Genomic DNA, 22,097 nt, shown 5'->3' with positions numbered 1-22,097 from the left:
CGGTGGAGTTGGATGTAGCAGAGTAGATGTAGTAGTACTGATGCGGTAGAGTTGGATGTAGTAGAGTAGATGTAGTAGTACTGATGCGGTGGAGTTGGATGTAGCAGAGTAGATGTAGTACTGATGCGGTGGAGTTGGATGTAGCAGAGTAGATGTAGTAGTACTGATGCGGTGGAGTTGGATGTAGCAGAGTAGATGTAGTAGTACTGATGCGGTGGAGTTGGATGTAGTAGAGTAGATGTAGTAATACTGATGCGGTGGAGTTGGATGTAGCAGAGTAGATGTAGTAGTACTGATGCGGTGGAGTTGGATGTAGTAGAGTAGATGTAGTAGTACTGATGCGGTGGAGTTGGATGTAGTAGAGTAGATGTAGTAGTACTGATGGGGTGGAGTTGGATGTAGCAGAGTAGATGTAGTAGTACTGATGCGGTGGAGTTGGATGTAGCAGAGTAGATGTAGTAGTACTGATGCAGTGGAGTTGGATGTAGCAGAGTAAATGTAGTAGTACTGATGCGGTGGAGTTGGATGTAGTAGAGTAGATGTAGTAGTACTGATGTGGTGGAGTTGGATGTAGTAGAGTAGATGTAGTAGTACTGATGCGGTGGAGTTGGATGTAGCAGAGTAGATGTAGTAGTACTGATGCGGTGCAGTTGGATGTAGCAGAGTAGATGTAGTAGTACTGATGCGGTGGAGTTGGATGTAGCAGAGTAGATGTAGTAGTACTGATGCGGTGGAGGTGGATGTAGTAGAGTAGATGTAGTAGTACTGATGCGGTGGAGTTGGATGTAGCAGAGTAGATGAAGTAGTACTGATGCGGATGAGTTGGATGTAACAGAGTAGATGTAGTAGTACTGATGCGGTGGAGTTGGATGTAGCAGAGTAGATGTAGTAGTACTGATGCGGTGGAGTAGGATGTAGTAGAGTAGATGTAGTAGTACTGATGCGGTGGAGTAGGATGTAGTAGAGTAGATGTAGTAGTACTGATGCGGTGGAGTTGGATGTAGTAGAGTAGATGTAGCAGTACTGATGCGGTGGAGTTGGATGTAGCAGAGTAGATGTAGTAGTACTGATGCGGTGGAGTAGGATGTAGTAGAGTAGATGTAGTAGTACTGATGCGGTGGAGTAGGATGTAGTAGAGTAGATGTAGTAGTACTGATGTGGTGGAGTTGGATGTAGTAGAGTAGATGTAGTAGTACTGATGCGGTGGAGTTGGATGTAGTAGAGTAGATGTAGTAGTACTGGTGCGGTGGAGTTGGATGTAGCAGAGTAGATGTAGTAGTACTGATGCGGTGGAGTTGGATGTAGTAGAGTAGATGTAGTAGTACTGATGCGGTGGAGTTGGATGTAGCAGAGTAGATGTATTAGTACTGATGCGGTGGAGTTGGATGTAGTAGAGTAGATGTAGTAGTACTGATGCGGTGGAGTTGGATGTAGCAGAGTAGATGTAGTAGTACTGATGCGGTGGAGTTGGATGTAGTAGAGTAGATGTAGTAGTACTGATGCGGTGGAGTTGGATGTAGCAGAGTAGATGTAGTAGTACTGATGCGGTGGAGTTGGATGTAGTAGAGTAGATGTAGTAGTACTGATGCGGTGGAGTTGGATGTAGCAGAGTAGATGTAGTAGTACTGATGCGGTGGAGTTGGATGTAGCAGAGTAGATGTAGTAGTACTGATGAGGTGTAGTTGGATGTAGCAGAGTAGATGTAGTAGTACTGATGCGGTATAGTTGGATGTAGAAGAGTAGATGTAGTAGTACTGATGCGGTGGAGTTGGATGTAGCAGAGTAGATGTAGTAGTACTGATGCGGTAGAGTTGGATGTAGCAGAGTAGATGTAGTAGTACTGATGCGGTAGAGTTGGATGTAGCAGAGTAGATGTAGTAGTACTGATGCGGTGGAGTTGGATGTAGCAGAGTAGATGTAGTAGTACTGATGCGGTGGAGTTGGATGTAGCAGAGTAGATGTAGTAGTACTGATGCAGTGGAGTTGGATGTAGCAGAGTAGATGTAGTAGTACTGATGCGGTGGAGTTGGATGTAGCAGAGTAGATGTAGTAGTACTGATGCGGTATAGTTGGATGTAGAAGAGTAGATGTAGTAGTACTGATGCGGTGGAGTTGGATGTAGTAGAGTAGATGTAGTAGTACTGATGCGGTATAGTAGGATGTAGCAGAGTAGATGTAGTAGTACTGATGCGGTGGAGTTGGATGTAGTAGTGTAGATGTAGTAGTACTGATGCGGTGGAGTTGGATGTAGCAGAGTAGATGTAGTAGTACTGATGCGGTGGAGTTGGATGTAGTAGAGTAGATGTAGTAGTACTGATGTGGTAGAGTAGATGTAGTAGTACTGATGCGGTGGAGTTGGATGTAGCAGAGTAGATGTAGTAGTACTGATGCGGTGGAGTTGGATGTAGTTGAGTAGATGTAGTAGTACTGATGCGGTGGAGTTGGATGTAGCAGAGTAGATGTAGTAGTACTGATGCGGTATAGTTGGATGTAGCAGAGTAGATGTAGTAGTACTGATGCAGTGGAGTTGGATGTAGCAGAGTAGATGTAGTAGTACTGATGCGGTGGAGTTGGATGTAGTAGAGTAGATGTAGTAGTACTGATGCGGTAGAGTTGGATGTAGCAGGGTAGATGTAGTAGTTCTGATACGGTATAGTTGGATGTAGCAGAGTAGATGTAGTAGTACTGATGCGGTGGAGTTGGATGTAGTAGAGTAGATGTAGTAGTACTGATGCGGTGGAGTTGGATGTAGCAGAGTAGATGTAGTAGTACTGATGCGGTGGAGTTGGATGTAGCAGAGTAGATGTAGTAGTACTGATGCGGTGGAGTTGGATGTAGCAGAGTAGATGTAGTAGTACTGATGCGGTGGAGTTGGATGTAGCAGAGTAGATGTAGTAGTACTGATGCGGTGGAGTTGGATGTAGTAGTACTGATGCGGTGGAGTTGGATGTAGCAGAGTAGATGTAGTAGTACTGATGCGGTGGAGTTGGATGTAGCAGAGTAGATGTAGTAGTAATGATGCGGTAGAGTTGGATGTAGCAGAGTAGATGTAGTAGTACTGATGCGGTGGAGTTGGATGTAGCAGAGTAGATGTAGTAGTACTGATGCGGTGGAGTTGGATGTAGCAGAGTAGATGTAGTAGTACTGATGCGGTGGAGTTGGATGTAGTAGAGTAGATGTAGTAGTACTGATGCGGTGGAGTTGGATGTAGCAGAGTAGATGTAGTAGTACTGATGTGGTGGAGTTGGATGTAGCAGAGTAGATGTAGTAGTACTGATGCGGTGAAGTTGGATGTAGCAGAGTAGATGTAGTAGTACTGATGCGGTGGAGTTGGATGTAGCAGAGTAGATGTAGTAGTACTGACGTGGAGGAGTTGGATGTAGCAGAGTAGATGTAGTAGTACTGATGCGGTGGAGTTGGATGTAGCAGAGTAGATGTAGTAGTACTGATGCGGTGGAGTTGGATGTAGCAGAGTAGATGTAGTAGTACTGATGCGGTGGAGTTGGATGTAGCAGAGTAGATGTAGTAGTACTGATGCAGTATAGTTGGATGTAGCAGAGTAGATGTAGTAGTACTGATGCGGTGGAGTTGGATGTAGCAGAGTAGATGTAGTAGTACTGATGCGGTGGAGTTGGATGTAGCAGAGTAGATGTAGTAGTACTGATGCGGTGGAGTTGGATGTAGCAGAGTAGATGTAGTAGCACTGATGCGGTGGAGTAGGATGTAGTAGAGTAGATGTAGTAGTACTGATGCGGTGGAGTAGGATGTAGTAGAGTAGATGTAGTAGTACTGATGCAGTGGAGTTGGATGTAGCAGAGTAGATGTAGTAGTACTGATGCGGTGGAGTTGGATGTAGCAGAGTAGATGTAGTAGTACTGATGCGGTATAGTTGGATGTAGCAGAGTAGATGTAGTAGTACTGATGCGGTATAGTTGGATGTAGTAGAGTAGATGTAGTAGTACTGATGCGGTGGAGTTGGATGTAGCAGAGTAGATGTAGTAGTACTGATGCGGTGGAGTTGGATGTAGTAGAGTAGATGTAGTAGTACTGATGCGGTGGAGTTGGATGTAGTAGAGTAGATGTAGTAGTACTGATGCGGTGGAGTTGGATGTAGCAGAGTAGATGTAGTAGTACTGATGCGGTGGAGTTGGATGAAGTAGAGTAGATGTAGTAGTACTGATGCGGTGGAGTTGGATGTAGCAGAGTAGATGTAGTAGTACTGATGCGGTGGAGTTGGATGTAGCAGAGTAGATGTAGTAGTACTGATGCTGTGATGGATGTAGCAGAGTAGATGTAGTAGTACTGATGCGGTGGAGTTGGATGTAGCAGAGTAGATGTAGTAGTACTGATGCAGTATAGTTGGATGTAGCAGAGTAGATGTAGTAGTACTGATGCGGTGGAGTTGGATGTAGCAGAGTAGATGTAGTAGTACTGATGCGGTGGAGTTGGATGTAGCAGAGTAGATGTAGTAGTACTGATGCAGTATAGTTGGATGTAGCAGAGTAGATGTAGTAGTACTGATGCGGTATAGTTGGATGTAGTAGAGTAGATGTAGTAGTACTGATGTGGTGGAGTTGGATGTAGCAGAGTGGATGTAGTAGTACTGATGCAGTATAGTTGGATGTAGCAGAGTAGATGTAGTAGTACTGATGCGGTGGAGTTGGATGTAGCAGAGTAGATGTAGTAGTACTGATGCGGTGGAGTTAGATGTAGCAGAGTAGATGTAGTAGAACTGATGCGGTGGAGTTGGATGTAGCAGAGTAGATGTAGTAGTACTGATGCGGTGGAGTTGGATGTAGTAGAGTAGATGTAGTAGTACTGATGCGGTGGAGTGGGATGTAGCAGAGTAGATGTAGTAGGACTGATGCGGTGGAGTTGGATGTAGCAGAGTAGATGTAGTAGTACTGATGCGGTAGAGTTGGATGTAGTAGAGTAGATGTAGTAGTACTGATGCGGTGGAGTTGGATGTAGCAGAGTAGATGTAGTAGTACTGATGCGGTGGAGTTGGATGTAGTAGTACTGATGCGGTGGAGTTGGATGTAGCAGAGTAGATGTAGTAGTACTGATGCGGATGAGTTGGATGTAGCAGAGTAGATGTAGTAGTACTGATGCGGTGGAGTTGGATGTAGCAGAGTAGATGTAGTAGTAATGATGCGGTAGAGTTGGATGTAGCAGAGTAGATGTAGTAGTACTGATGCGGTGGAGTTGGATGTAGCAGAGTAGATGTAGTAGTACTGATGCGGTGGAGTTGGATGTAGCAGAGTAGATGTAGTAGTACTGATGCGGTGGAGTTGGATGTAGTAGAGTAGATGTAGTAGTACTGATGCGGTGGAGTTGGATGTAGCAGAGTAGATGTAGTAGTACTGATGTGGTGGAGTTGGATGTAGCAGAGTAGATGTAGTAGTACTGATGCGGTGGAGTTGGATGTAGCAGAGTAGATGTAGTAGTACTGATGCGGTGGAGTTGGATGTAGCAGAGTAGATGTAGTAGTACTGATGCGGTATAGTTGGATGTAGCAGAGTAGATGTAGTAGTACTGATGCGGTGCAGTTGGATGTAGCAGAGTAGATGTAGTAGTACTGATGCGGTGGAGTTGGATGTAGCAGAGTAGATGTAGTAGTACTGATGCGGTGGAGTTGGATGTAGTAGAGTAGATGTAGTAGTACTGATGCGGTGGAGTAGGATGTAGTAGAGTAGATGTAGTAGTACTGATGCGGTGGAGTTGGATGTAGCAGAGTAGATGTAGTAGTACTGATGCAGTGGAGTTGGATGTAGTAGAGTAGATGTAGTAGTACTGATGCGGTGGAGTTGGATGTAGCAGAGTAGATGTAGTAGTACTGATGAGGTGTAGTTGGATGTAGTAGAGTAGATGTAGTAGTACTGATGCGGTGGAGTTGGATGTAGCAGAGTAGATGTAGTAGTACTGATGCGGTGGAGTTGGATGTAGTAGAGTAGATGTAGTAGTACTGATGCGGTATAGTTGGATGTAGCAGAGTAGATGTAGTAGTACTGATGCAGTGGAGTTGGATGTAGCAGAGTAGATGTAGTAGTACTGATGCGGTGGAGTTGGATGTAGCAGAGTAGATGTAGTAGTACTGATGCGGTGTAGTTGGATGTAGCAGAGTAGATGTAGTAGTACTGATGCGGTGGAGTTGGATGTAGCAGAGTAGATGTAGTAGTACTGATGCGGTGGAGTTGGATGTAGTAGAGTAGATGTAGTAGTACTGATGCGGTGGAGTTGGATGTAGCAGAGTAGATGTAGTAGTACTGATGCGGTGGAGTTGGATGTAGTAGAGTAGATGTAGTAGTACTGATGCGGTGGAGTTGGATGTAGCAGAGTAGATGTAGTAGTACTGATGAGGTGTAGTTGGATGTAGTAGAGTAGATGTAGTAGTACTGATGCAGTGGAGTTGGATGTAGTAGAGTAGATGTAGTAGTACTGATGCGGTGGAGTTGGATGTAGCAGAGTAGATGTAGTAGTACTGATGAGGTGTAGTTGGATGTAGCAGAGTAGATGTAGTAGTACTGATGCGGTGGAGTTGGATGTAGCACAGTAGATGTAGTAGTACTGATGAGGTGGAGTTGGATGTAGTAGAGTAGATGTAGTAGTACTGATGCGGTGGAGTTGGATGTAGCAGAGTAGATGTAGTAGTACTGATGAGGTGGAGTTGGATGTAGTAGAGTAGATGTAGTAGTACTGATGCGGTGGAGTTGGATGTAGCAGAGTAGATGTAGTAGTACTGATGCAGTGGAGTTGGATGTAGCAGAGTAGATGTAGTAGTACTGATGCGGTGGAGTTGGATGTAGTAGAGTAGATGTAGTAGTACTGATGCGGTGGAGTTGGATGTAGCAGAGTAGATGTAGTAGTACTGATGCGGTGGAGTTGGATGTAGTAGAGTAGATGTAGTAGTACTGATGCGGTATAGTTGGATGTAGCAGAGTAGATGTAGTAGTACTGATGCAGTGGAGTTGGATGTAGCAGAGTAGATGTAGTAGTACTGATGCGGTGGAGTTGGATGTAGCAGAGTAGATGTAGTAGTACTGATGCGGTGTAGTTGGATGTAGCAGAGTAGATGTAGTAGTACTGATGCGGTGGAGTTGGATGTAGCAGAGTAGATGTAGTAGTACTGATGCGGATGAGTTGGATGTAGTAGAGTAGATGTAGTAGTACTGATGCGGTGGAGTTGGATGTAGTAGAGTAGATGTAGTAGTACTGATGCGGTGGAGTTGGATGTAGCAGAGTAGATGTAGTAGTACTGATGCGGTGGAGTTGGATGTAGCAGAGTAGATGTAGTAGTACTGATGCGGTGGAGTTGGATGTAGCAGAGTAGATGTAGTAGTACTGATAAGGTGGAGTTGGATGTAGTAGAGTAGATGTAGTAGTACTGATGCGGTGGAGTTGGATGTAGCAGAGTAGATGTAGTAGTACTGATGCGGTGGAGTTGGATGTAGTAGAGTAGATGTAGTAGTACTGATGCGGTGGAGTTGGATGTAGCAGAGTAGATGTAGTAGTACTGATGAGGTGTAGTTGGATGTAGTAGAGTAGATGTAGTAGTACTGATGCGGTGGAGTTGGATGTAGTAGAGTAGATGTAGTAGTACTGATGCGGTGGAGTTGGATGTAGCAGAGTAGATGTAGTAGTACTGATGAGGTGTAGTTGGATGTAGCAGAGTAGATGTAGTAGTACTGATGCGGTGGAGTTGGATGTAGCACAGTAGATGTAGTAGTACTGATGAGGTGGAGTTGGATGTAGTAGAGTAGATGTAGTAGTACTGATGCGGTGGAGTTGGATGTAGCAGAGTAGATGTAGTAGTACTGATGAGGTGGAGTTGGATGTAGTAGAGTAGATGTAGTAGTACTGATGCGGTGGAGTTGGATGTAGCAGAGTAGATGTAGTAGTACTGATGCAGTGGAGTTGGATGTAGCAGAGTAGATGTAGTAGTACTGATGCGGTGGAGTTGGATGTAGTAGAGTAGATGTAGTAGTACTGATGCGGTGGAGTTGGATGTAGCAGAGTAGATGTAGTAGTACTGATGCGGTGGAGTTGGATGTAGTAGAGTAGATGTAGTAGTACTGATGCGGTATAGTTGGATGTAGCAGAGTAGATGTAGTAGTACTGATGCAGTGGAGTTGGATGTAGCAGAGTAAATGTAGTAGTACTGATGCGGTGGAGTTGGATGTAGCAGAGTAGATGTAGTAGTACTGATGCGGTGGAGTTGGATGTAGTAGAGTAGATGTAGTAGTACTGATGCGGTGGAGTTGGATGTAGCAGAGTAGATGTAGTAGTACTGATGCGGTGGAGTTGGATGTAGCAGAGTAGATGTAGTAGTACTGATGCGGTATAGTTGGATGTAGTGGAGTAGATGTAGTAGTACTGATGCGAGTTGGATGTAGCAGAGTAGATGTAGTAGTACTGATGCGGTGGAGTTGGATGTAGTAGAGTAGATGTAGTAGTACTGATGCGGTGGAGTTGGATGTAGCAGAGTAGATGTAGTAGTACTGATGCAGTGGAGTTGGATGTAGCAGAGTAGATGTAGTAGTACTGATGCGGTGGAGTTGGATGTAGCAGGGTAGATGTAGTAGTACTGATGCAGTGGAGTTGGATGTAGCAGAGTAGATGTAGTAGTACTGATGCGGTGGAGTTGGATGTAGCAGAGTAGATGTAGTAGTACTGATGCGGTGGAGTTGGATGTAGCAGAGTAGATGTAGTAGTACTGATGCGGTGGAGTTGGATGTAGCAGAGTAGATGTAGTAGTACTGATGCAGTGGAGTTGGATGTAGCAGAGTAGATGTAGTAGTACTGATGCGGTGGAGTTGGATGTAGCAGGGTAGATGTAGTAGTACTGATGCAGTGGAGTTGGATGTAGCAGAGTAGATGTAGTAGTACTGATGCGGTGGAGTTGGATGTAGCAGAGTAGATGTAGTAGTACTAATGTGGTGGAGTTGGATGTAGCAGAGTAGATGTAGTAGTACTGATGCGGTGGAGTTGGATGTAGCAGAGTAGATGTAGTAGTACCGATGCGGTGGAGTTGGATGTAGCAGAGTAGATGTAGTAGTACTGATGCGGTGGAGTTGGATGTAGCAGAGTAGATGTAGTAGTACTGATGCGGTGGAGTTGGATGTAGCAGAGTAGATGTAGTAGTACTAATGTGGTGGAGTTGGATGTAGCAGAGTAGATGTAGTAGTACTGATGCGGTGGAGTTGGATGTAGCAGAGTAGATGTAGTAGTACCGATGCGGTGGAGTTGGATGTAGCAGAGTAGATGTAGTAGTACTAATGTGGTGGAGTTGGATGTAGCAGAGTAGATGTAGTAGTACCGATGCGGTGGAGTTGGATGTAGCAGAGTAGATGTAGTAGTAATGATGCGGTGGAGTTGGATGTAGCAGAGTAGATGTAGTAGTAATGATGCAGTGGAGTTGGATGTAGCAGAGTAGATGTAGTAGTACTGATGCGGTGGAGTTGGATGTAGCAGAGTAGATGTAGTAGTACTGATGCGGTGGAGTTGGATGTAGCAGAGTAGATGTAGTAGTACTGATGCGGTAGAGTTGGATGTAGCAGAGTAGATGTAGTAGTACTGATGCGGTGGAGTTGGATGTAGCAGAGTAGATGTAGTAGTACTGATGTGGTGGAGTTGGATGTAGCAGAGTAGATGTAGTAGTACTGATGCAGTGGAGTTGGATGTAGCAGAGTAGATGTAGTAGTACTGATGCGGTGGAGTTGGATGTAGCAGAGTAGATGTAGTAGTACTGATGTGGTGGAGTTGGATGTAGCAGAGTAGATGTAGTAGTACTGATGAGGTGGAGTTGGATGTAGCAGAGTGGATGTAGTAGTACTGATGCGGTAGAGTTGGATGTAGCAGTGTAGATGTAGTAGTACTGATGCGGTGGAGTTGGATGTAGCAGAGTAGATGTAGTAGTACTGATGCGGTATAGTTGGATGTAGTGGAGTAGATGTAGTAGTACTGATGCGGTGTAGTTGGATGTAGTAGAGTAGATGTAGTAGTACTGATGCGGTGTAGTTGGATGTAGTAGAGTAGATGTAGTAGTACTGATGCGGTGGAGTTGGATGTAGCAGAGTAGATGTAGTAGTACTGATGCAGTGGAGTTGGATGTAGTAGAGTAGATGTAGTAGTACTGATGCGGTTGAGTTGGATGTAGTAGAGTAGATGTAGTAGTACTGAGGCGGTGGAGTTGGATGTAGCAGAGTAGATGTAGTAGTACTGATGCGGTGGAGTTGGATGTAGCAGAGTAGATGTAGTAGTACTGATGCGGTGGAGTTGGATGTAGCAGAGTAGATGTAGTAGTACTGATGCAGTGGAGTTGGATGTAGCAGAGTAGATGTAGTAGTACTGATGCGGTGGAGTTGGATGTAGTAGTACTGATGCGGTGGAGTTGGATGTAGCAGAGTAGATGTAGTGGTACTGATGCAGTTTAGTTGGATGTAGCAGAGTAGATGTAGTAGTACTGATGCAGTGGAGTTGGATGTAGCAGAGTAGATGTAGTAGTACTGATGGCGTGGAGTTGGATGTAGTAGAGTAGATGTAGTGGTACTGATGCGGTGGAGTTGGATGTAGCAGAGTGGATGTAGTAGTACTGATGCGGTGGAGTTGGATGTAGCAGAGTAGATGTAGTAGTACTGATGCGGTAGAGTTGGATGTAGCAGAGTAGATGTAGTAGTACTGATGCGGTAGAGTTGGATGTAGTAGAGTAGATGTAGTAGTACTGATGCGGTGGAGTTGGATGTAGCAGAGTAGATGTAGTAGTACTGATGCGGTGGAGTTGGATGTAGCAGAGTAGATGTAGTAGTACTGATGCGGTGGAGTTGGATGTAGCAGAGTAGATGTAGTAGTACTGATGCGGTAGAGTTGGATGTAGTAGAGTAGATGTAGTAGTACTGATGCGGTGGAGTTGGATGTAGCAGAGTAGATGTAGTACTGATGCGGTGGAGTTGGATGTAGCAGAGTAGATGTAGTAGTACTGATGCGGTGGAGTTGGATGTAGCAGAGTAGATGTAGTAGTACTGATGCGGTGGAGTTGGATGTAGTAGAGTAGATGTAGTAGTACTGATGCGGTGGAGTTGGATGTAGTAGAGTAGATGTAGTAATACTGATGCGGTGGAGTTGGATGTAGCAGAGTAGATGTAGTAGTACTGATGCGGTGGAGTTGGATGTAGTAGAGTAGATGTAGTAGTACTGATGCGGTGGAGTTGGATGTAGCAGAGTAGATGTAGTAGTACTGATGTGGTGGAGTTGGATGTAGCAGAGTAGATGTAGTAGTACTGATGCGGTAGAGTTGGATGTAGCAGAGTAGATGTAGTAGTACTGATGTGGTGGAGTTGGATGTAGCAGAGTAGATGTAGTAGTACTGATGCGGTGGAGTTGGATGTAGTAGAGTAGATGTAGTAGTACTGATGCGGTGGAGTTGGATGTAGTAGAGTAGATGTAGTAATACTGATGCGGTGGAGTTGGATGTAGCAGAGTAGATGTAGTAGTACTGATGCGGTGGAGTTGGATGTAGTAGAGTAGATGTAGTAGTACTGATGCGGTGGAGTTGGATGTAGTAGAGTAGATGTAGTAGTACTGATGGGGTGGAGTTGGATGTAGCAGAGTAGATGTAGTAGTACTGATGCGGTGGAGTTGGATGTAGCAGAGTAAATGTAGTAGTACTGATGCAGTGGAGTTGGATGTAGCAGAGTAAATGTAGTAGTACTGATGCGGTGGAGTTGGATGTAGTAGAGTAGATGTAGTAGTACTGATGTGGTGGAGTTGGATGTAGTAGAGTAGATGTAGTAGTACTGATGCGGTGGAGTTGGATGTAGCAGAGTAGATGTAGTAGTACTGATGCGGTGCAGTTGGATGTAGCAGAGTAGATGTAGTAGTACTGATGCGGTGGAGTTGGATGTAGCAGAGTAGATGTAGTAGTACTGATGCGGTGGAGTTGGATGTAGTAGAGTAGATGTAGTAGTACTGATGCGGTGGAGTTGGATGTAGCAGAGTAGATGAAGTAGTACTGATGCGGATGAGTTGGATGTAACAGAGTAGATGTAGTAGTACTGATGCGGATGAGTTGGATGTAACAGAGTAGATGTAGTAGTACTGATGCGGTGGAGTTGGATGTAGCAGAGTAGATGTAGTAGTACTGATGCGGTGGAGTAGGATGTAGTAGAGTAGATGTAGTAGTACTGATGCGGTGGAGTAGGATGTAGCAGAGTAGATGTAGTAGTACTGATGCGGTGGAGTTGGATGTAGTAGAGTAGATGTAGCAGTACTGATGCGGTGGAGTTGGATGTAGCAGAGTAGATGTAGTAGTACTGATGCGGTGGAGTTGGATGTAGTAGAGTGGATGTAGTAGTACTGATGCAGTGGAGTTGGATGTAGCAGAGTAGATGTAGTAGTACTGATGCAGTGGAGTTGGATGTAGTAGAGTAGATGTAGTAGTACTGATGCGGTGGAGTAGGATGTAGTAGAGTAGATGTAGTAGTACTGATGTGGTGGAGTTGGATGTAGTAGAGTAGATGTAGTAGTACTGATGCGGTGGAGTTGGATGTAGTAGAGTAGATGTAGTAGTACTGGTGCGGTGGAGTTGGATGTAGCAGAGTAGATGTAGTAGTACTGATGCGGTGGAGTTGGATGTAGTAGAGTAGATGTAGTAGTACTGATGCGGTGGAGTTGGATGTAGCAGAGTAGATGTATTAGTACTGATGCGGTGGAGTTGGATGTAGTAGAGTAGATGTAGTAGTACTGATGCGGTGGAGTTGGAAGTAGCAGAGTAGATGTAGTAGTACTGATGCGGTGGAGTTGGATGTAGCAGAGTAGATGTAGTAGTACTGATGCGGTAGAGTTGGATGTAGCAGAGTAGATGTAGTAGTACTGATGCGGTGGAGTTGGATGTAGCAGAGTAGATGTAGTAGTACTGATGCGGTGGAGTTGGATGTAGCAGAGTAGATGTAGTAGTACTGATGCAGTGGAGTTGGATGTAGCAGAGTAGATGTAGTAGTACTGATGCGGTGGAGTTGGATGTAGCAGAGTAGATGTAGTAGTACTGATGCGGTATAGTTGGATGTAGAAGAGTAGATGTAGTAGTACTGATGCGGTGGAGTTGGATGTAGTAGAGTAGATGTAGTAGTACTGATGCGGTATAGTAGGATGTAGCAGAGTAGATGTAGTAGTACTGATGCGGTGGAGTTGGATGTAGTAGTGTAGATGTAGTAGTACTGATGCGGTGGAGTTGGATGTAGCAGAGTAGATGTAGTAGTACTGATGCGGTGGAGTTGGATGTAGTAGAGTAGATGTAGTAGTACTGATGTGGTAGAGTAGATGTAGTAGTACTGATGCGGTGGAGTTGGATGTAGCAGAGTAGATGTAGTAGTACTGATGCGGTGGAGTTGGATGTAGTTGAGTAGATGTAGTAGTACTGATGCGGTGGAGTTGGATGTAGCAGAGTAGATGTAGTAGTACTGATGCGGTATAGTTGGATGTAGCAGAGTAGATGTAGTAGTACTGATGCGGTGGAGTTGGATGTAGTAGAGTAGATGTAGTAGTACTGATGCGGTGGAGTTGGATGTAGCAGGGTAGATGTAGTAGTACTGATGCGGTGGAGTTGGATGTAGCAGGGTAGATGTAGTAGTACTGATGCGGTGGAGTTGGATGTAGCAGGGTAGATGTAGTAGTACTGATGCGGTGGAGTTGGATGTAGCAGGGTAGATGTAGTAGTACTGATGCGGTAGAGTTGGATGTAGCAGAGTGGATGTAGTAGTACTGATGCGGTGGAGTTGGATGTAGCAGAGTAGATGTAGTAGTACTGATGCGGTGGAGTTGGATGTAGCAGAGTAGATGTAGTAGTACTGATGCGGTATAGTTGGATGTAGCAGAGTAGATGTAGTAGTACTGATGCGGTGGAGTTGGATGTAGCAGAGTAGATGTAGTAGTACTGATGCGGTGGAGTTGGATGTAGTAGAGTAGATGTAGTAGTACTGATGGGGTGGAGTTGGATGTAGTAGAGTAGATGTAGTAGTACTGATGCGGTGGAGTTGGATGTAGCAGAGTGTGTGTAGTAGTACTGATGCGGTGGAGTTGGATGTAGTAGAGTAGATGTAGTAGTACTGATGGGGTGGAGTTGGATGTAGCAGAGTAGATGTAGTAGTACTGATGCGGTGAGTTGGATGTAGCAGAGTAGATGTAGTAGTACTGATGCGGTGGAGTTGGATGTAGCAGAGTAGATGTAGTAGTACTGATGCAGTGAGTTGGATGTAGCAGAGTAGATGTAGTAGTACTGATGCGGTGGAGTTGGATGTAGCAGAGTAGATGTAGTAGTACTGATGCGGTGAGTTGGATGTAGCAGAGTAGATGTAGTAGTACTGATGCGGTGGAGTTGGATGTAGCAGAGTAGATGTAGTAGTACTGATGCGGTGGAGTTGGATGTAGCAGAGTAGATGTAGTAGTACTGATGCGGTGGAGTTGGATGTAGCAGAGTAGATGTAGTAGTACTGATGCGGTATAGTTGGATGTAGCAGAGTAGATGTAGTAGTACTGATGCGGTGGAGTTGGATGTAGCAGAGTAGATGTAGTAGTACTGATGCGGTGGAGTTGGATGTAGCAGAGTAGATGTAGTAGTACTGATGCGGTGGAGTTGGATGTAGCAGAGTAGATGTAGTAGTACTGATGCGGTGGATGTAGTAGAGTAGATGTAGTAATACTGATGCGGTGGAGTTGGATGTAGCAGAGTAGATGTAGTGGTACTGATGCGGTGGAGTTGGATGTAGTAGAGTAGATGTAGTAGTACTGATGAGGTGGAGTTGGATGTAGCAGAGTAGATGTAGTAGTACTGATGCGGATGAGTTGGATGTAACAGAGTAGATGTAGTAGTACTGATGCGGTGGAGTTGGATGTAGCAGAGTAGATGTAGTAGTACTGATGCGGTGGAGTTGGATGTAGCAGAGTAGATGTAGTAGTACTGATGCGGTGGATGTAGTAGAGTAGATGTAGTAGTACTGATGCGGTGGAGTTGGATGTAGTAGAGTAGATGTAGTAGTACTGGTGCGGTGGAGTTGGATGTAGCAGAGTAGATGTAGTAGTACTGATGCGGTGGAGTTGGATGTAGTAGAGTAGATGTAGTAGTACTGATGCGGTGGAGTTGGATGTAGCAGAGTAGATGTAGTAGTACTGATGCGGTGGAGTTGGATGTAGCAGAGTAGATGTAGTAGTACTGATGCGGTGGAGTAGGATGTAGTAGAGTAGATGTAGTAGTACTGATGCGGTGGAGTTGGATGTAGTAGAGTAGATGTAGCAGTACTGATGCGGTGGAGTTGGATGTAGCAGAGTAGATGTAGTAGTACTGATGCGGTGGAGTAGGATGTAGTAGAGTAGATGTAGTAGTACTGATGTGGTGGAGTTGGATGTAGTAGAGTAGATGTAGTAGTACTGATGCGGTGGAGTTGGATGTAGTAGAGTAGATGTAGTAGTACTGATGCGGTGGAGTAGGATGTAGTAGAGTAGATGTAGTAGTACTGATGTGGTGGAGTTGGATGTAGTAGAGTAGATGTAGTAGTACTGATGCGGTGGAGTTGGATGTAGTAGAGTAGATGTAGTAGTACTGATGCGGTGGAGTTGGATGTAGCAGAGTAGATGTAGTAGTACTGATGCGGTGGAGTTGGATGTAGCAGAGTAGATGTAGTAGAACTGATGCGGTGGAGTTGGATGTAGTAGAGTAGATGTAGTAGTACTGATGCGGTGGAGTTGGATGTAGTAGAGTAGATGTAGTAGTACTGATGCGGTGGAGTTGGATGTAGCAGAGTAGATGTAGTAGTACTGATGCGGTGGAGTTGGATGTAGCAGAGTAGATGTAGTAGTACTGATGCGGTGGAGTTGGATGTAGCAGAGTAGATGTAGTAGTACTGATGCAGTGGAGTTGGATGTAGCAGAGTAGATGTAGTAGTACTGATGCGGTGGAGTTGGATGTAGTAGAGTAGATGTAGTAGTACTGATGCGGTGGAGTTGGATGTAGCAGAGTAGATGTAGTAGTACTGATGCGGTGGAGTTGGATGTAGCAGAGTAGATGTAGTAGTACTGATGCGGTGGAGTTGGATGTAGCAGAGTAGATGTAGTAGTACTGATGCGGTGGAGTTGGATGTAGCAGAGTAGATGTAGTAGTACTGATGCGGTGGAGTTGGATGTAGTAGAGTAGATGTAGTAGTACTGATGCGGTGGAGTTGGATGTAGCAGAGTAGATGTAGTAGTACTGATGCGGTGGAGTTGGATGTAGCAGAGTAGATGTAGTAGTACTGATGCGGTAGAGTTGGATGTAGCAGAGTAGATGTAGTAGTACTGATGCGGTGGAGTTGGATGTAGCAGAGTAGATGTAGTAGTACTGATGCGGTGGAGTTGGATGTAGCAGAGTAGATGTAGTAGCACTGATGCGGTGGAGTAGGATGTAGTAGAGTAGATGTAGTAGTACTGATGCGGTGGAGTAGGATGTAGTAGAGTAGATGTAGTAGTACTGATGCAGTGGAGTTGGATGTAGCAGAGTAGATGTAGTAGTACTGATGCGGTGGAGTTGGATGTAGCAGAGTAGATGTAGTAGTACTGATGCGGTGGAGTTGGATGTAGCAGAGTAGATGTAGTAGTACTGATGCGGTGGAGTTGGATGTAGTAGAGTAGATGTAGTAGTACTGATGCGGTGGAGTTGGATGTAGCAGAGTAGATGTAGTAGTACTGATGCGGTATAGTTGGATGTAGCAGAGTAGATGTAGTAGTACTGATGCGGTATAGTTGGATGTAGCAGAGTAGATGTAGTAGTACTGATGCGGTATAGTTGGATGTAGCAGAGTAGATGTAGTAGTACTGATGCGGTGGAGTTGGATGTAGCAGAGTAGATGTAGTAGTACTGATGCGGTGGAGTTGGATGTAGTAGAGTAGATGTAGTAGTACTGATGCGGTGGAGTTGGATGTAGCAGAGTAGATGTAGTAGTACTGATGCGGTGGAGTTGGATGTAGTAGAGTAGATGTAGTAGTACTGATGCGGTGGAGTTGGATGTAGCAGAGTAGATGTAGTAGTACTGATGCGGTGGAGTTGGATGTAGTAGAGTAGATGTAGTAGTACTGATGCGGTGGAGTTGGATGTAGCAGAGTAGATGTAGTAGTACTGATGCGGTGGAGTTGGATGTAGCAGAGTAGATGTAGTAGTACTGATGCGGTGGAGTTGGATGTAGTAGAGTAGATGTAGTAGTACTGATGCGGTATAGTTGGATGTAGAAGAGTAGATGTAGTAGTACTGATGCGGTATAGTTGGATGTAGTTGAGTAGATGTAGTAGTACTGATGCAGTGGAGTTGGATGTAGCAGAGTAGATGTAGTAGTACTGATGCGGTGGAGTTGGATGTAGCAGAGTAGATGTAGTAGTACTGATGCGGTATAGTTGGATGTAGAAGAGTAGATGTAGTAGTACTGATGCGGTATAGTTGGATGTAGTTGAGTAGATGTAGTAGTACTGATGCGGTGGAGTTGGATGTAGCAGAGTAGATGTAGTAGTACTGATGCGGTATAGTTGGATGTAGCAGAGTAGATGTAGTAGTACTGATGCGGTATAGTTGGATGTAGCAGAGTAGATGTAGTAGTACTGATGCGGTGGAGTTGGATGTAGCAGAGTAGATGTAGTAGTACTGATGCGGTGGAGTTGGATGTAGTAGAGTAGATGTAGTAGTACTGATGGGGTGGAGTTGGATGTAGTAGAGTAGATGTAGTAGTACTGATGCGGTGGAGTTGGATGTAGCAGAGTGTGTGTAGTAGTACTGATGCGGTGGAGTTGGATGTAGTAGAGTAGATGTAGTAGTACTGATGGGGTGGAGTTGGATGTAGCAGAGTAGATGTAGTAGTACTGATGCGGTGGAGTTGGATGTAGTAGAGTAGATGTAGTAGTACTGATGGGGTGGAGTTGGATGTAGCAGAGTAGATGTAGTAGTACTGATGCGGTGGAGTTGGATGTAGCAGAGTAGATGTAGTAGTACTGATGCGGTGGAGTTGGATGTAGCAGAGTAAATGTAGTAGTACTGATGCGGTGGAGTTGGATGTAGCAGAGTAGATGTAGTAGTACTGATGCGGTGGAGTTGGATGTAGCAGAGTAGATGTAGTAGTACTGATGCGGTGGAGTTGGATGTAGCAGAGTAGATGTAGTAGTACTGATGCGGTGGAGTTGGATGTAGTAGAGTAGATGTAGTAATACTGATGCGGTGGAGTTGGATGTAGCAGAGTAGATGTAGTAGTACTGATGCGGTGGAGTTGGATGTAGTAGAGTAGATGTAGTAGTACTGATGAGGTGGAGTTGGATGTAGCAGAGTAGATGTAGTAGTACTGATGCGGATGAGTTGGATGTAACAGAGTAGATGTAGTAGTACTGATGCGGTGGAGTTGGATGTAGCAGAGTAGATGTAGTAGTACTGATGCGGTGGAGTTGGATGTAGCAGAGTAGATGTAGTAGTACTGATGCGGTGGATGTAGTAGAGTAGATGTAGTAGTACTGATGCGGTGGAGTTGGATGTAGTAGAGTAGATGTAGTAGTACTGGTGCGGTGGAGTTGGATGTAGCAGAGTAGATGTAGTAGTACTGATGCGGTGGAGTTGGATGTAGTAGAGTAGATGTAGTAGTACTGATGCGGTGGAGTTGGATGTAGCAGAGTAGATGTAGTAGTACTGATGCGGTGGAGTTGGATGTAGCAGAGTAGATGTAGTAGTACTGATGCGGTGGAGTAGGATGTAGTAGAGTAGATGTAGTAGTACTGATGCGGTGGAGTTGGATGTAGTAGAGTAGATGTAGCAGTACTGATGCGGTGGAGTTGGATGTAGCAGAGTAGATGTAGTAGTACTGATGCGGTGGAGTAGGATGTAGTAGAGTAGATGTAGTAGTACTGATGTGGTGGAGTTGGATGTAGTAGAGTAGATGTAGTAGTACTGATGCGGTGGAGTTGGATGTAGTAGAGTAGATGTAGTAGTACTGATGCAGTATAGTTGGATGTAGCAGAGTAGATGTAGTAGTACTGATGCGGTGGAGTTGGATGTAGCAGAGTAGATGTAGTAGTACTGATGCGGTGGAGTTGGATGTAGCAGAGTAGATGTAGTAGTACTGATGTGGTGGAGTTGGATGTAGCAGAGTAGATGTAGTAGTACTGATGCAGTGGAGTTGGATGTAGCAGAGTAGATGTAGTAGTACTGATGCAGTGGAGTTGGATGTAGCAGAGTAGATGTAGTATTACTGATGCGGTGGAGTTGGATGTAGCAGAGTAGATGTAGTAGTACTGATGTGGTGGAGTTGGATGTAGCAGAGTAGATGTAGTAGTACTGATGCGGTGGAGTTGGATGTAGCAGAGTAGATGTAGTAGTACTGATGCGGTGGAGTTGGATGTAGCAGAGTAGATGTAGTAGTACTGGTGCGGTGGAGTTGGATGTAGTAGAGTAGATGTAGTAGTACTGATGCGGTGGAGTTGGATGTAGTAGAGTAGATGTAGTAGTACTGATGCGGTGGAGTTGGATGTAGCAGAGTAGATGTAGTAGTACTGATGCGGTGGAGTTGGATGTAGTAGAGTAGATGTAGTAGTACTGATGCGGTGGAGTTGGATGTAGCAGAGTAGATGTAGTAGTACTGATGCGGTGGAGTTGGATGTAGTAGAGTAGATGTAGTAGTACTGATGCGGTGGAGTTGGATGTAGTAGAGTAGATGTAGTAGTACTGATGGGGTGGAGTTGGATGTAGCAGAGTAGATGTAGTAGTACTGATGCGGTGGAGTTGGATGTAGCAAAGTAGATGTAGTAGTACTGATGCGGTGGAGTTGGATGTAGCAGAGTAGATGTAGTAGTACTGATGCGGTGGAGTTGGATGTAGCAGAGTAGATGTAGTAGTACTGATGCGGTGGAGTTGGATGTAGCAGAGCTGATATTATGTTAGTGTGTCGCCCTCTGGTGGCCAGAATTTGTTTCATCAATGAAATCTGTTTGTCTTCTGTCTTATAATTTTGATATTTTACCCTTTTTTTTTTCCTCTTTTTTTTCTCCCCAGGACCAGAAATCCGGAGTCTTCTTGGAGTCACCTGATCAAAAAACTTTATTTGTACCCCAGGACCACCAGGACAGGGGCAGCGTCTGGGACGCCCGTTTTGTCTATTTCTCATGAACTACATAATTTATACTTAATTTATTGGATTCTTCCACTTGGTGACTTCTTAATTTATTGACTTTGTAATTTATTGGATCTTTTTAGGTGCCATTTCTCACCGATTTTTCACACTTCCGTTGATTTTCACATCTGATCACCGTTCTCTCTCATTAAAACTAAATATAGAAAACCTGTTTTCGGGTTATTTTTGGTGGGAAAAACATAAGAATCTGACAAGCTTTCCGTGTCCTGGTGATCCTGTCTCCCTGCCTTCTCCTTGAAATATTGACCCCCCCATGATCCTAGAAGGAGCCCCTGGAAGCAGAATGTGTGACCAATTGTTTCTCATAGACCCATCCCTAACAGTATTAAGGAGGGTTGGACGGGCCCACCGGAGAATCACAGGGATCCTACGATGGGCCCAGACCCTAATCACACATTGGCTTCACAAGTCAACAGAAGAGGGCCATGAGGAGCAGTGTATGAGGGATGGGGCCATGAGGAGCAGTGTATGAGGGATGGGGCCATGAGGAGCAGTGTATGAGGGATGGGGCCATGAGGAGCAGTGTATGAGGGATAGGGCCATGAGGAGCAGTGTATGAGGGATGGGGCCATGAGGAGCAGTGTATGAGGGATAGGGCCATGAGAAGCAGTGTATGAGGGATAGGGCCATGAGAAGCAGTGTATGAGGGATAGGGCCATGAGGTGCAGTGTATGAGGGATGGGGACATGAGGAGCAGTGTATGAGGAATAGGGCCATGAGGAGCAGTGTATGAGGGATAGGGCCATGAGAAGCAGTGTATGAGGGATGGGGCCATGAGGAGCAGTGTATGAGGCATAGGGCCATGAGGAGCAGTGTATGAGGGATGGGGCCATGAGGAGCAGTGTATGAGGGATGGGGCCATGAGGAGCAGTGTATGAGGGATGGGGCCATGAGGAGCAGTGTATGAGGGATAGGGCCATGAGGAGCAGTGTATGAGGGATAGGGCCATGAGGAGCAGTGTATGAGGGATGAGGCCATGAGGAGCAGTGTATGAGGGATGGGGCCACGAGGAGCAGTGTATGAGGGATGAGGCCATGAGGAGCAGTGTATGAGGGATAGGGCCATGAGGAGCAGTGTATGAGGGATAGGGCCATGAGGAGCAGTGTATGAGGGATGGGGCCATGAGGAGCAGTGTATGAGGGATGGGGCCATGAGGAGCAGTGTATGAGGGATGGGGCCATGAGGAGCAGTGTATGAGGGATAGGGCCATGAGGAGCAGTGTATGAGGGATGGGGCCATGAGGAGCAGTGTATGAGGGATAGGGCCATGAGGAGCAGTGTATGAGGGATGGGGCCATGAGGAGCAGTGTATGAGGGATGGGGCCATGAGGAGCAGTGTATGAGGGATGGGGCCATGAGGAGCAGTGTATGAGGGATAGGGCCATGAGGAGCAGTGTATGAGGGATGGGGCCATGAGGAGCAGTGTATGAGGGATAGGGCCATGAGGAGCAGTGTATGAGGGATAGGGCCATGAGGAGCAGTGTATGAGGGATGGGGCCATGAGGAGCAGTGTTTGAGGGATGGGGCCATGAGGAGCAGTGTATGAGGGATGGGGCCATGAGGAGCAGTGTATGAGGGATGGGGCCATGAGGAGCAGTGTATGAGGGATGGGGCCATGAGGAGCAGTGTATGAGGGATGGGGCCATGAGGAGCAGTGTATGAGGGATGGGGCCATGAGGAGCAGTGTATGAGGGATAGGGCCATGAGAAGCAGTGTATGAGGGATAGGGCCATGAGGTGCAGTGTATGAGGGATGGGGACATGAGGAGCAGTGTATGAGGAATAGGGCCATGAGGAGCAGTGTATGAGGGATAGGGCCATGAGAAGCAGTGTATGAGGGATGGGGCCATGAGGAGCAGTGTATGAGGCATAGGGCCATGAGGAGCAGTGTATGAGGGATGGGGCCATGAGGAGCAGTGTAT

General features: G+C 45.6%; 1 protein-coding gene across 1 annotated transcript in view; it reads left to right on the top strand.

The window, feature by feature from the left end:
* Positions 1-20,317, top strand: part of LOC140126202 (potassium voltage-gated channel subfamily A member 1-like) — a 108,206-nt gene extending 87,889 nt beyond the window's left edge. Inside the window, exon 3 of the mRNA XM_072145400.1 lies at positions 20,039-20,317. The gene's annotated coding sequence lies outside the window, so the exon portion shown is untranslated. The remainder of the gene's footprint in view (positions 1-20,038) is intronic.
* The last annotated feature ends 1,780 nt before the right edge of the window (positions 20,318-22,097 follow it).

This window comes from Engystomops pustulosus, chromosome 4 (genome assembly GCF_040894005.1).
Source record: "Engystomops pustulosus chromosome 4, aEngPut4.maternal, whole genome shotgun sequence".
Taxonomy (NCBI): Eukaryota; Metazoa; Chordata; class Amphibia; order Anura; family Leptodactylidae; genus Engystomops; species Engystomops pustulosus.
Note: the sequence above shows the minus strand (reverse complement) of the source record. Positions and strands in the feature narration are given on the sequence as shown.